Below are 12967 nucleotides of genomic sequence, written 5' to 3' on the forward strand. Positions count from 1 at the left end.
ATTCAATAGTGGAAATGGAAAAACCTCAGTGAAAGACATAAGCACTAGAATTAAAGCCATCTAGAAACAAACTCTGCTTAGTAAAAGCAAAAACCTCTTATATGTATTTACTGATTAGTAGGAAAAGGATTGCTAGTTTACTGGGCTTTGGTGTATCCAGCTATGCAGACCGTACAGCAATGAATTGAACAGGCAAAGAAAAATGGATTGAGAATTATTTTACTAGAAGCAACTATTATGAAGGCTGGCTACAAGATTAGCGTACATTCAGAGGACATATATGTGACAAAGATTACAACTGGAGGGCAGGTTTCTGATGCACTCATAGAAAAACAAATTGACAATATTAGACTGGATACGTTTACAAGTGGCCAGCAGAATTAATAGGAAATGTTAGGGTAGTGTTTCCACTCCTTGCAGTGATTTATGAGTTTGGAGTTTTAGAAATGTGGCTTGGATGATTTCACTTAACAAGGAACAAAGTTGGAGAAAACATGGTATCATTATGGGTGCTATGGAAAAAAGATTGATCCTAGCAATTACCATCCAAAAAATCCAATTTCTATTCCCAGAAATATAATGGAATAGTAATAATTACTTTAAAAAACCAAGAATAACTGAACAACCAGTGGAGGATAACTAAACAACCAGTAATAAAAGAGTTTGCCAGAGAATGTTTGGGGCTAAAATACAATACTATTGAACAACAGAAGTATGGTATATTATTTAATGGAATTTTACTATTTAATGGAGCTTTAGATTTAGTGTCTTTCAAGTTTACTTTCAAAAACAATTTGAATGGGCTTTCATGCAGATGCCGTTATGTGAGATGGAAACTTGCTGAAAGACTGTATGCAATGGTAAACAGCATGGAATCAAATTAAGCAGCATGGTTAGATGCCACGTTATTTAACATGTAGCATGATTTGTGTTGCAAGAGCAGAACATGACAATTTAGGCTGCAGTTCTTTGCACCGTTCCGAGGGTAAGTACCAATGAACACAGTGGGATTTACTTCCAAGTAAATATGGATAGAATTGCTCTTTTATATTAAAAATGTAGTCGAGTCCTGAGATTTTGCAAACACCAATGAGTAAAATGAATGCAACAAAGGAAACTTAGGGTGATGAGTAAGATTTCTGAGGGGAAACAACCAGCAAAGCTGGAATTTCTTTTTCTTTCACCTGTTGCCCAACAAGAAAGGGAGGAACTTGGGTTATTTGCACTGCTGCTTTCCCTTCCCCAAAGGGTATTTTTTTAGAAACATCTTACTCCTGTTTGCTTGTTTTGCATTTTATCCTGCGTGCCTGCTAGGGTGGGTGAGTAGAGACAGAGAGTGGCAGTACACATGCACAGGCTGGCAGCAAGGAGGCCTTTAGGCCCTGTTCTCTTCTTGGAGAGTCTGACAGGGCTTGGACTTCAGTTTGCAATGAAGTAAAAATGATTTCTTTTTTATTTATTTTGAAAACACATCATTTATCTCAATCCGATTACTGTGGTGGGGTTCACCTGTTACTTATTAAACACTAGTAATTTTAAGCCCGTTAAAATAATGGGCGCTAGTACCTTCCCCCCCATTTCTTCCTTCTCCCTCTCTCTCGCCCTCCTTTTCTTCCTCCCCCCCTTTCTCTCTCTCTCTCTTTCATTCCTTCCTTTTCTCTCCGACTCTTTCCTTTCCTTTCTTTCTTTCCCCTCTTCTCCTTCCCTTCTTTCTTTTTTCTTTCTCTTTCCCTCTTTCCTTCCTTTCTTCTCTCTCTCTCTCCATTTCTTCCTTCTCCCTCCCTCTCGCCCTCCTTTCCTTCCTTCTCTCTCTCTCTCTCTCTTTCCTCCCTTCCTTCTCTCTCCCACTCCCTCTCTCTCCTTTCCGTCGTGTCTTCCATCTCGTTTCACTCCCTTCTTTCTGTTTCTTTCTCTTTTCCTCTTTTCTTCCTTTAACGGGCTCGCTCTTTGGGGCTGGCGGCTCCTCCCTCCCTTTCGTCTTTCTTTTATCCTTCTCCCTCACTCCTTTCTCCTGTTTCTTTCTCCTTCCTTCCTTAGTTCTCTCTTTCCTTCTTTCCCTCCCTCCCTCTTTCTTTTGTCCTTTTCCCTCCCTTCTCTCTCTTTTCTTTCCCTTTTGGCTGGTCAATAGCAGCAATATTTGGGACCAACAGAAGTTTCTAAGAACTCTTCAAAGGCAGCCCTTTAGCATTTGTTTTTAAGCTGTTTGTGGCAATCTGTGTAGGGTTTAAATAAGGGGGGGGGAGGATTCTGAATCAGGACCATGGCAAGAGCAAAGAGTAAAGCCTCCTCCCCTATTCTGTGATCCCGATAGCGGGATAGTGGCCAACTGGGGAACCGGGGAAGCCTGCAGTGGGGGAAAGAAGAAAACCACACATTCCCCTTGGTGTTCTCCACCAGCGCTGGGTGTTGGGGGGCATGCCCCCTCTGATCCTGATGGGAATCGACAGCCATCCCGGTGAGTGGGCAATAACACCCGCTATTCTCCATGGACGGGTCTCCTTCTGTGGGGCTGTTAGGGAAAGGCCCCAGAGACTGGAGACTGGAGCTTTCATCAATTCCCCCCCCCCCCCCGCCCTTGAGCAGCAGGGAGTGCAGAAGACACCAGCAACGCTCTCCTCCGTTCTTGCCTGCCTTAAAGATCCACTCCAAGTAGCCGTTGAGTTCCGGGGGGAAGGGAGGGAGGGGGCGGGGGAAGGAGGGGATTCGCTGGGGAGCCTTTGCGGCTGTTCTCTTGGGCCCGCCTCCGTGGCGACTACTGCCGCCCCCGACTCTGCGCACGGCCCGCAGCAGCAGTTTACTCCTTACCCGGTAAGGAGTCCCTCTCAGCTGCCCGATTACTCCTTACCCGGTAAGGAGTCCCTATTCTCTATGGGAGAGAGGAGCTCGCAAACAGAGCTCCTCTCTATCCAAAGCCTCTCTTCGAACTGGTGTTTTGGTTGCAAAGGTTGCCTATTGTGTCCTTGCGTCCATAGCGGCAGTTCAAGCTGAGGCTTTGCAAAGAGAGGAGCTCTGTTTGCAAGCTCCTCTCTCCTATTGAGAATAGGGACTCCTTACCGGGTAAGGAGTAATCAGGCAGCTGGGAGGGTGGTCGGTCGGCGGTGGCGGCCGCGGGGGCATTTTTTTGGGCCATTTAGGCCCTTAATCATGTAGGGGGGGAGCGGGGAAGGAGGAATCGGCCAGCTGGGAGGGTGGGCGGTCGGGCGGCGGCGGTGGCCGCGGGGGCATTTTTTTGGGCCATTTAGGCCCTTATTCTTGTTGGGGGGGAGCGGATGCCCAGAACGGCCCAAAAAGACACGGGCAGCACGGGCAGCATGGCCACACAACGAAGGGTTTTATGGTATAGGATTGCTGTTCTGCTAGGCATTAGACTCAGGGGTGTTCTTCACACAGCAGGCTTTACTGCAAATTTACTGTGAGGCTTTACTGTGAACTCAAAGTTGTCCCAAAGAAAGATGATGAAAAAAGTGGACTTTTAAAAACTCTGGATATAAATCAGGGCTGCACTCTAACGTGCAGTGAAAAACCCAAATTGTGTGTGAAGTGCCCCCTGATAGCTTGAAGGGACTTCAGGGTAAATCTGCTCAATATGTGAATCCACACCCTCCATTCCAGAGGAGATGTGAGCTAAAGGGCTTTTAAAGCCCTGTGAAAAATTCCCGGGTAATGTTAATGGCTGTTATTGTTGGTGTGTGTGTCTTTCATTTTGCTGCTATTTAATGTGATAGTTTTTGTCTATTTGGTGTGGGTTTTTAAAAATGTTGAAATGGTATTTTAGTGGTCTTATTGAAAACCAGTAAAGTATAGTGGCTAGTGTGTTGGATTTTGTAAGGATAAGTCGTGAACCCTGTCGCCTATTAAGATCATCTGGAGCGGTCCGACTACGGGTGCCTCAGTCTTGTTTGGGGGCAACTTGGAACCGGGTCTTTTCTGTGGCTGCCCCAGGGCTTTGGAACGCACTCCCTGCTGAAATAAGAGCATCTCCTTCTCTATACTCCTTTTCTATACTAGGTGGTATATAAATTCAATAAATAGATAGATAGATAGATAGATAGATAGATAGATAGATAGTGAGGCTGTTCCTTCAAGAACAAAGCCTCTGTCTGGAGGACTGGGAAAAATGCCTATTTTTAAAATTAGTGTCTTGAAAATTAGAAGTAAAACCACAGATTTGGACTAGAGAGAGACAGTTTCAAATCTCCCCTCAGCCACAAAGCTGACTGGGTGATCTTGGACCAGTTACACTATTTATTTTATTTATTGTTAAATTTATACCCTGCTTTTCATTAAAATGATCTCAAAGCAGTTTACAATACAATTAAAAATAGACATTTAAAACAATACACAATTAAAAATACAAATATTAAATATAAAAATAATACATCTATTTAAAAAGTTTAAAACATACATAAAACAGTAAAACACAAGATGCAGCACTTCTCTCATATAAAAGCCTGGGTAAGGAGCCACATTTTTACTTTTCTAAAAGTTGTAATCAAGACTGAGAAGCGGATGCCACCTGGAGGTTTTACAGACAGGACTTCTACCCCGAATCTCCTTCAGAAGAGTGTGTGTGCATTCACACACCAGCCAAACTTACCCTGAAGTCCCTTCAAGATCCTTGGACCCACTTCACACACAAATCAGGCTTTATCTTGTGAATTCTAGCTTATCTCAATATATTTCTGGCTTGTTAAAATGCTGTTTTTAAGCTACCTTTTCTGAAAATGCTGCAGCAAATAGGGAGAGGCACTGACAGAATCATTAGCATGATAAGAGGGATACTCTTTTTAGAAATGCAGGTATGGCGCTTTATTAATCTCTCTCTTCCCCTCCCCATTGGCTAGAAGGAAAACACGGAGGCATGTCAAGTGAACTTGCAAAAACAAAAACCGAAAGCTGAGGGGAGGGGCTGCTTCCCTCAATGCTGCAGGTGTGATTCAAAATGGCTTCGCTCAACATTTACCCCGCAGCATGAAGCCATGTGCGAATAACTCCTTGGGAGAGCATTTCAAAGAATGGGGGCAATGACCGAGAAGGCCCTGTCTTGTGTCTTTAACAACTGAGCCTCCCTCATCATCGACACACGGATCAGAGCCCCCTCTGATGATCTTGTCAGGCAGGCAGAAACCCTTAGCAGCAGCCCAAGATATCCAGATATCAGATATCCAGGGCCCAAACCATTGAGGGCTTTAAAGGTCAAAATCCGCACCTTGATTTGGATTCAGAAACAAATTGGTAGCCAATGCAGCTCTTTTAGAAGTGGTGTAATGTGGTCCCAACAGGCACTAGCTGCCACATTTTGCACCAGCAAAAATGTGTATGTGTCTGTGTTTGGGGGGGTTAAAGTCCTCAGGTCCCTTGGAGAAATATGGGATTAAAATGTAATAATAACGAATATTGTAACCCTCCTTGACCATTTCCTGGGAAGAAGCAGGATACATATTTTTAAAATCAAGTATAATAACATAAATATGGTTACAGGATTGCATTAGGATAATAATGGCTGGCCACTTTTTTTAAGCCAGCTTGATGGCTCTTGTTAATGTCTCTGCAGCGCTCTGAAGCAGATTGTCATGTAAGTCACATATACCTACCTGGAAAGGGGGCGGGGCGGTCTGGTGAGGTGATTCTTCCCCCCCACCTCCAGAGGTATGTCTGTGTGTAAAGAGCAGTTTTCGAAGCAGCTGCTATGTGTGAGAGCCCCATTCAGACAGTTAAAGATGTGCCATTGTAACCATGTACAGTGGCGCAAAGGAATCAGAAGTCCCACCCCAACCCATCAATCACTGTTGCTCCCTTAGAGCAGGGTTTGTCTGAAAAGGGAATCACCCTATCCATGATGGTGGGTGCTTCCTTATTCAGACAAACCTGGCTCTAAGTGATGTGAATTCGGTTCGTCCCTCGGTCCGCCTTTTAGCCAATCAAACAGACTCAGTGGGAATCATTTAGAGGCTTTTATTGCTACTGCAGTTAGCAAGGTATTCAACAGGCTAATTGCTCTACATTGAATATGAATTGGTTACAGCCGAGGTTCTCTTTTATACAATCGACAAAATGGATGCTGAGGCTCCCAGCCCAATACACATAACAAACTGGTGATCTAACCCTTTCAAATGCACATGCGTAACTTGACTCTATTGTCCATCAGGTGATTCCCCCCTTATTTGGTTAGATCCTGTTTTCTTAACTGTCAGCAAAGAACAGTGAGAACCTTGTGAGAACCAGATTCATTTCTTAGATACAATTTAGTGGAGAGAGATAACGACATTGATCATGAGAGGCCGTGATGTCCCTGAGCTGGGCTGGGGTTTCTTTGAGTTAGAATGTGGTATTTTGGGCAAACATGGAGTTTCTTTGGTTTTCTAAACACATCATAAGCATGAGCGATTTGGAGCAAAAGTGATTGACTGGTTGGGGACAGGACTTCTGACCCCTTTTTTTTTGCCGCTTTACAGTTACAGTGATGTGTTTTTAACTGTCTGAATGGGGCTTTAATTTGGTTTTTGGGAACAGGGTGGAATACATATACTTGGCAGAAGGCTAGCAGCACCTTTGAGGGTGCAGGATTTGATCTTTGAGAACCGAATGTGAGCAGCTGCTGACTTACTGGAGTGTTCTGCTATCTGCCAACTCTATCTAATGCTCAACTTGTATGTTTGCATAAATAAACATAATACTGCAAAAACACCACAAGTCCTCAGTGATCTCTCCTCAAAGCCAACCAAGACCCGAGTAACTGCAGCACGCAATCAACTTCTCACTCCTTGGAGAAATGGGGTCAGAGGACATGTAACACTACTGTGAGAAATGGGACTGTGTTTCCTCAGAGAGACCATGAAGTGGAGTTACTGAGCCAGGGTGGAGGAAGAAACTGTAACACTTCTAGAGCAATTAAAACTATGCCAGCAGCAAATGGAGGCCAAGTTACAGCCGGAAATTAAAGAAAGACTTGAATCAGCCAAAGAGGCCTTGCAGCAATGAAGCCAGCAGCGTACAAGTCTTCAGTTAAGCATGGAGGCCAGTTCCCAGCAGCAGATGGAGGCCTCAAAGCAACAGAAAGAAAACTTCCAAGCCAGCATGAGCAGCCCAAGTCAGGAGACGAGAACCTTGCCTACACCACAGGCTGCCAGGAGTTAAAACTGCCCAGCTACGGAGCTTCCAGTTGGGATTGGCAAACGAAAATTGATTTGGTAGCTGGGTTTAGACTAGCTTGGACTCAAGGGTGTAGCTGAAAATCAAGCTAGTAGCTGAAAATCAACCAGCCTAGACTAATTTGGAACTGGCCAGCTACAGTATGGGCATCTGGAGGGTGGGCGGAAGAGGGGGAGGTTGCCCTTCCCAATGCAGCCAACCCCATTTAATTCAATGGGGGATTACTCCCAGGGGAGGATTGCAGCCTCTCACTGTCACTTGGGGGAAAGTCCTGTGGACACCTATGTGGCCAGTAGGGGTAACTGACGAACTGCACAAAGATCTACAGGGACTGGAATTGTGGTGGAAAAGAAAGCGGAGAGTATCACACGAAGTCAGTGGCTTTGTCAGGGATGAGCAGCCAGAAGCCACAGGTGAGTAAGCCTAACTTTTTATATTCTTCTGTCTCCTGTGATTCTTATAAAGGGCTAAGTGGGAAGGAACAGGTCCATATAGCTGTAGTAAGCAGGAAGCCCACTGCCTATGCTGGTAAGCTCTCTGGGGAAGCTTACCTTTCACCATCTTGAAATGTGTCTCCCCAAAAAGTGGAGAGACAGAAAGAGTCCTGGCAGCAAACTTGAGTGGACGAGTTCTGATGCTTTTGCAGAATTTGCACTTCAAAAAGAGGCTGGATGATCTCGACTGACTTGGTGAAAACCTTGGATCTGAGGTCTGAAGCAGTGCACCGATCAGAGTTGGCCAGGACACAGTTCAGGAGTCACAGAAAAGAAATAGCCTGTCACTACTGCAAAATTGCAAAAACAACAACAACTTACTATGGGTCCTGTAAGGCCTCCCTGTAAGCTGGCAGGCCTTAGTAATTTATATTAGACTAGTATTTTTAAGCCCGTTATGATAACGGGCGCTAGCTTTCTATCCCGTCTTTTCTGTCTCTCTCTCTCTCTCTTTCTGTCTCTTCCCCCCCCCCTTGTCCCCTCTCTCTTTTTGTTTTTTGTTTTGTTGTTGTTCTCTGTTTTTGTTCTTCCTTATTTTGCTTTTACTTTTTTTTGGGGGGGGGTGGATGAATAACGGCCAAAATGGCCCATGAGAAGGTGGCCGCCCCCGCCTATCGCCCTCCCGCGCACCCAGCTGCCGGAGCCCACCTTACCCGCTCCAGCCCGAAGAAGAGAGGAACTCGGAAACAGAGCTATTCTCTGTGTTAAGCTGCTGCCTATACTGTCGCAATGGACGCAATAGGCGTCCTTTGCGTCCATAGCGGCAGTTTGAGCAGTGACTTAGCACAGAGAGGAGCTCTGCTCGTGAGCTCCTCTCTTTTCCCTCGGGCTGGAGCGGGTAAGGTGGTCTTCAACAGCTGGGAGGGCGATAGGCGGGGGCGGCGACCTTCTCATGGGCCATTTTGGCCCTTAATCTTTTTGGGGGGGGAGTGGGGAAGGTGATTTTGGGCAGCTGGGAGGGCGGGTGAGCAGGTGGGGGCGACGGCTGTGAGCGGGCGGGGGCCTCGTTGGCAGCTTCGCCGCCACCTCGCCCAGCTTCCCTGTCCCCCGTCTCGGTCTTCCCCCGCCGCCATTGCCCTCGCCTTTTTCAGGGCGGCCGCTTCTGGTTGCCTCGGCCTCCTCTCGCCGTGCCGCAGCTCATGGCCGAGGCGGCGGCTCTGCCGCCGCCTCGGCCACTTTCCCCCGCCGCCACACACCGGCTAATGGCTGCCCGTGGCTGTGGGACACTGCAGTCCTGTGTCCCTTGGGCTCTTCTGGGCCTGCGCTTCGCGCAGGCCCAGAACAGCCCAGGGAGGCAGGGACGCAGATCCCCAACGTTCCAAAGCCACGGCCACTCACGTAGCCTTTTATTATATAGGATTCTTACCATGTTTCATTGTTGAGCTTACTTCTTAGGCATAATCATGGACTCTCTTATTAAAAAACAATTTGAGAACCTATCTTTGAGTTTGTTACTCTTCTTCTCTGGGAAATGTGATTACTACATTGCAAACTGAATTAGCATGACTCTAAGGCCACTGTTGAAAGAATCTGGTGGAAGAATGCTAGGTTGTTTTTCAAGTGTCATGAAATAAGGAGGTTTCTGTTCAGTGGAACTAGAGAGTGCTAGCTTTGTCAGATTGATGAATTATGTAAAACCAGATTTCCTTGTGTACTATTAATCAACCCAAACAAATGAAGGCATTCTAATTAATTTGTGATTATTTTTACCTGTAAACCTGAAAGCAACTTATCCAAATTAAAACAGAAATAAACTCCTTGTTGCCCAAATACAAGGGATTTTAATTAAGTGCTGATAAAATTGGGGAGGGGGACCAAATCAGTCCACATATTTAACTTATTTCATTTTGCAAATTTGAGGCTTCCATCCCAGATATTTTGTCTGAGAATAATCTTTTCCCAAATATTCAGCTTGTATTGGGCCAGTCAAGGAAAAGACAGACTATTTTAATACGCACATACTTTTTCCTATGGGAGAGAGCATTCAAACACACAGCACTTCATCTACAGCCTGGATAGGTACAGCTCAGGGAAATAGGTACCACTTGATTCTGTTGATCATGCACATTTAAATATTGGTTTCTTAAAATAGCAATTGAGATTATTTCAAATGTGTATTGCTGTTTACAGCCATTCTAATAGAAGTGTATTATACATGGCTTCTTATGTATAAAGCTGCGAGACTGCACACAACAGACAATGCTGCCTTATACCCATTCATTTCACTGCAATACACCTTCATTTCATTCTGTCAGTAAGGGTCATATCAGTTACCATGCAAAAGAGGGATTTGCATCAGGGCCATTATTTTGTCTTGTGAGCGTGCTTAGTATATCGCTGCAGAATCCCCAAGTGTCACAACAAGACCCAGGAAAAGGCTTGTCCTGAATGCAAGTAGCCAAACACAAGAAGCAGGTTGGTTTTTTCCTTTTAGCCAGAGGCACAGAACTAATGCCTGCAGCTGTTTTAATGTTGTGATCAAGCTTTTCTTTAGCCTTTCCCTCAAACAAAAACCTGACTCTGTCCCTAAAGTGCATAGTTTGCTCTAGGCATGAGTTCATTGTCCTAGTTTCTATTTTTATTCATATAGTATAGAAATACTTTTAAGAAAAAAAACACTAATTGGTATCTATTTGATGGTCAATTTATATTTCTACACTGGGTGTGATTCCTAAATGCCAATTAAGTTGACATTGCTTGTCCACATGGATGGTTCTAGTGGCCATGATCACAGATAAATGCACAATGTTTGGACTGGGTGATGTTACATGGTATCGACCTTTAGCATTCTACCTCAGTATATTCTTCCTTTCGCCAGGAGTGCACATGTTGCATGGTAATGTCCCAGGAAATAGTGTGACCCTCTATCTCCTAGTGATTATGGAGGAAAGGGAAGAACCTCAATGACTCAAATTCCATGACTCCCATTTTCAGGGTAGAGAAGCCCTGACCTTTTCAAGCAAGCATTCCTGACTGGCCCTGATGGAACCTCTGGGAAATTCCTTATTTCCACCTTGCAGAAGTGAGTCAGCACATTCCTTTATAAATTCTTAATGCATCTTCTTACCTAATCTTCTTATCGCAGGTTAGAATGCAAATGTCTGCAGACGCAAATAGCCAGTCCTTAAATCTGATGTTTTGTAATTGCAGCTGATGCAGTATGGAAAATAAAATGCTACAATAGAGTGAGTTGTTCTTCTGCCTTGAAATATGAAGACTCCACTGGTCCGCCTAGTGACAGCCAACATTCTCAGACTTCATACTCTAGTCCCAAATGCCTACTTTATGCCCATTTGCAATCTGTTCTTTATCACATAACTCCAATAAAGGCAACAGAGACCATGTTAATTATTTTAATTGAGGAAGATGCTTCCTTTTATTGCTCATTTGGTGATAAAGACAGCAATACATAGCAAGCATATTTTTGATCCATCATCAGACAGAGTTGTCTGTCAAGATCATTTAAATGAACACCAGTGATATTTAGACAGTTCCTAATGTCTCAAAATAAAACAGGTCACATGCGTGCCTAAGGCAGAGACACCTGACTTGGGCATTAAGCAAATTACCCTTTGAGGTTCAAATAGCTTTTTGACTCCTTCATTTTAGGTTAGTTCCATTTTAGAGCCAATCAGAGAGCCTATATTCATTATGACCCTAAAAGTAATTCATACTCCTCCAAGACAGAGTAATAACCCACCAGGACTAAATGCTTAACAATGCTAGGAGCCATGCTCCCTTATTTTCTCAAGTATTCTGTATAGACTAGTAAAATGGCCCAGTGGGAAATGACTTGACTAGCAAGCCAGAGATTGCCAGTTCGAATCCCTGCTGGTATGTTCCCCAGACTATGGGAAACACCTCTATATGGCAGCAGCGATATAGGAAGATGCTGAAAGGCATCCTCTCATACTGTGCGGGAGATGGCAGTGGTAAACCCCTCCTGTGTTCTACCAAAGACAACCACAGGGCTCTGTGGTTGCCAGGAGTTGACATCAACTAGACGGCACCCTTTACGTTTAAAATGGCTTTTGGTTTGCAAGCATGTTTCCTGTACTACAAAGTTTGGACCTTCTGTGTCTAAAAGTACCCAAGAAAACTGTCAAAGGTTGTGACTACAATTATGGAGAATACCTTGAGCTCATGTCTTCTAAGTGTGCGTTTTGATTAGAACACTTAGGCCCCAACCTTAGCTAGGTTGGACTAGACAGGATGAGGAACACAGAGCAAGTGGTGTGGGGATCCACCCCGACACTGGCCGGGAACCACGCAGTCTCCTAGCTTCAGCTGCAAGCAGCCAGTGCTGGCAGACTATCCTAAAATTGAGGCAAAGGGAGAACTTGCTCCCTTAACCTCGTTTTGGAGGCGGGCTTGTTGCTGTGGGCCAAGTGGCTCCAAGCGGTTCTCACGCGCAGGGGAAATGCGGGTGAGAACAGCCTCATAGTCTCTGCCCCATAGCCGGTAATTCACCAAGCTAGTTTACAGCTTCAAACCATGAGCTTCCCAGTTCCAGCCATAGAATCCCTGATAGTAGGAATCTCTCTCTCCTCTCCACCCCAGTGACCTGTCCCGTTTCCAGATTCCGTGCCCTATTTGTAGTTGCCCAGCTGCTAATCTTGGCAGCCCAAACTCACAACACCATGATAGTCAGTCCCTTATCTCATTCCATATCTCATGCCCTCCTGAAGTTTCCCCTGCGTTACTGCTGCTCCTTGCCTATGGTAGATTTCCTGTCTCACGATAAGGTGAGAATCTTGGGTTGCGTGTGAGAATCTTGGGTGTGAGAATTGGGGAGGATGGCAACAACGAGGGAAAACAAAACAAAAACCCCAGTATTAGAGCTGGAGCTGAAGTAGTTAATGTTTGCATATGTATATATTTAAAGTAATTATTGCTATGAGTTTGTAATCCATGTGTGCTAACTCACATTTGTAGGCAGAACACTGGCTGATAGTTCAGGAGATCAGCTGACGTTTCTGGAAGAGAGCTAATGGATGAGAGATCCGCTGGAGGGGGAAGTTAGAAGAATCTTGTAAGATGACAGGTATTCTCCACCTGCTGGGAGGGGGATGTTGTGAGAGTGTGGCTCATGGGGGTGGGTGGGTTTAGTAGTAAAAATTAAAAGCAGTTTCAGGAAGTTTCTGTATGAGAGAGAAAGAGACTGAGTAGTTTTGGAGAGGCTAGAATGAGCAGAAAGCAGATGTTACTCTCTGTGCCTCATTGTAAGCTGCTGCTTAGTTGTCAGAGTGCACTGTTATTAAACTTCATCTGATGCTCAGCTTGTATATTTATAAATAAACCAAATATTATGAAGACAAATA

At 44.8% G+C, this 12967-nt stretch overlaps 1 long non-coding RNA gene across 2 annotated transcripts; it reads left to right on the plus strand.

Annotated features, from left to right (window-relative positions):
* Nucleotides 1-6788: 6788 nt before the first annotated feature.
* LOC128341734 (uncharacterized) lies at nt 6789-12691 on the plus strand. 2 transcript variants are annotated; one of them, XR_008314530.1, is made up of 3 exons: nt 6789-7565; nt 10465-10668; nt 12582-12691. It is a non-coding gene; the product is annotated as an uncharacterized LOC128341734 (long non-coding RNA). The 2 variants fall into 2 exon arrangements; XR_008314531.1 differs by having other exon boundaries at nt 10581-10668.
* Nucleotides 12692-12967: the final 276 nt, after the last annotated feature.

This window comes from Hemicordylus capensis, chromosome 2, assembly GCF_027244095.1.
Source record: "Hemicordylus capensis ecotype Gifberg chromosome 2, rHemCap1.1.pri, whole genome shotgun sequence".
Lineage (NCBI taxonomy): Eukaryota > Metazoa > Chordata > Lepidosauria > Squamata > Cordylidae > Hemicordylus > Hemicordylus capensis.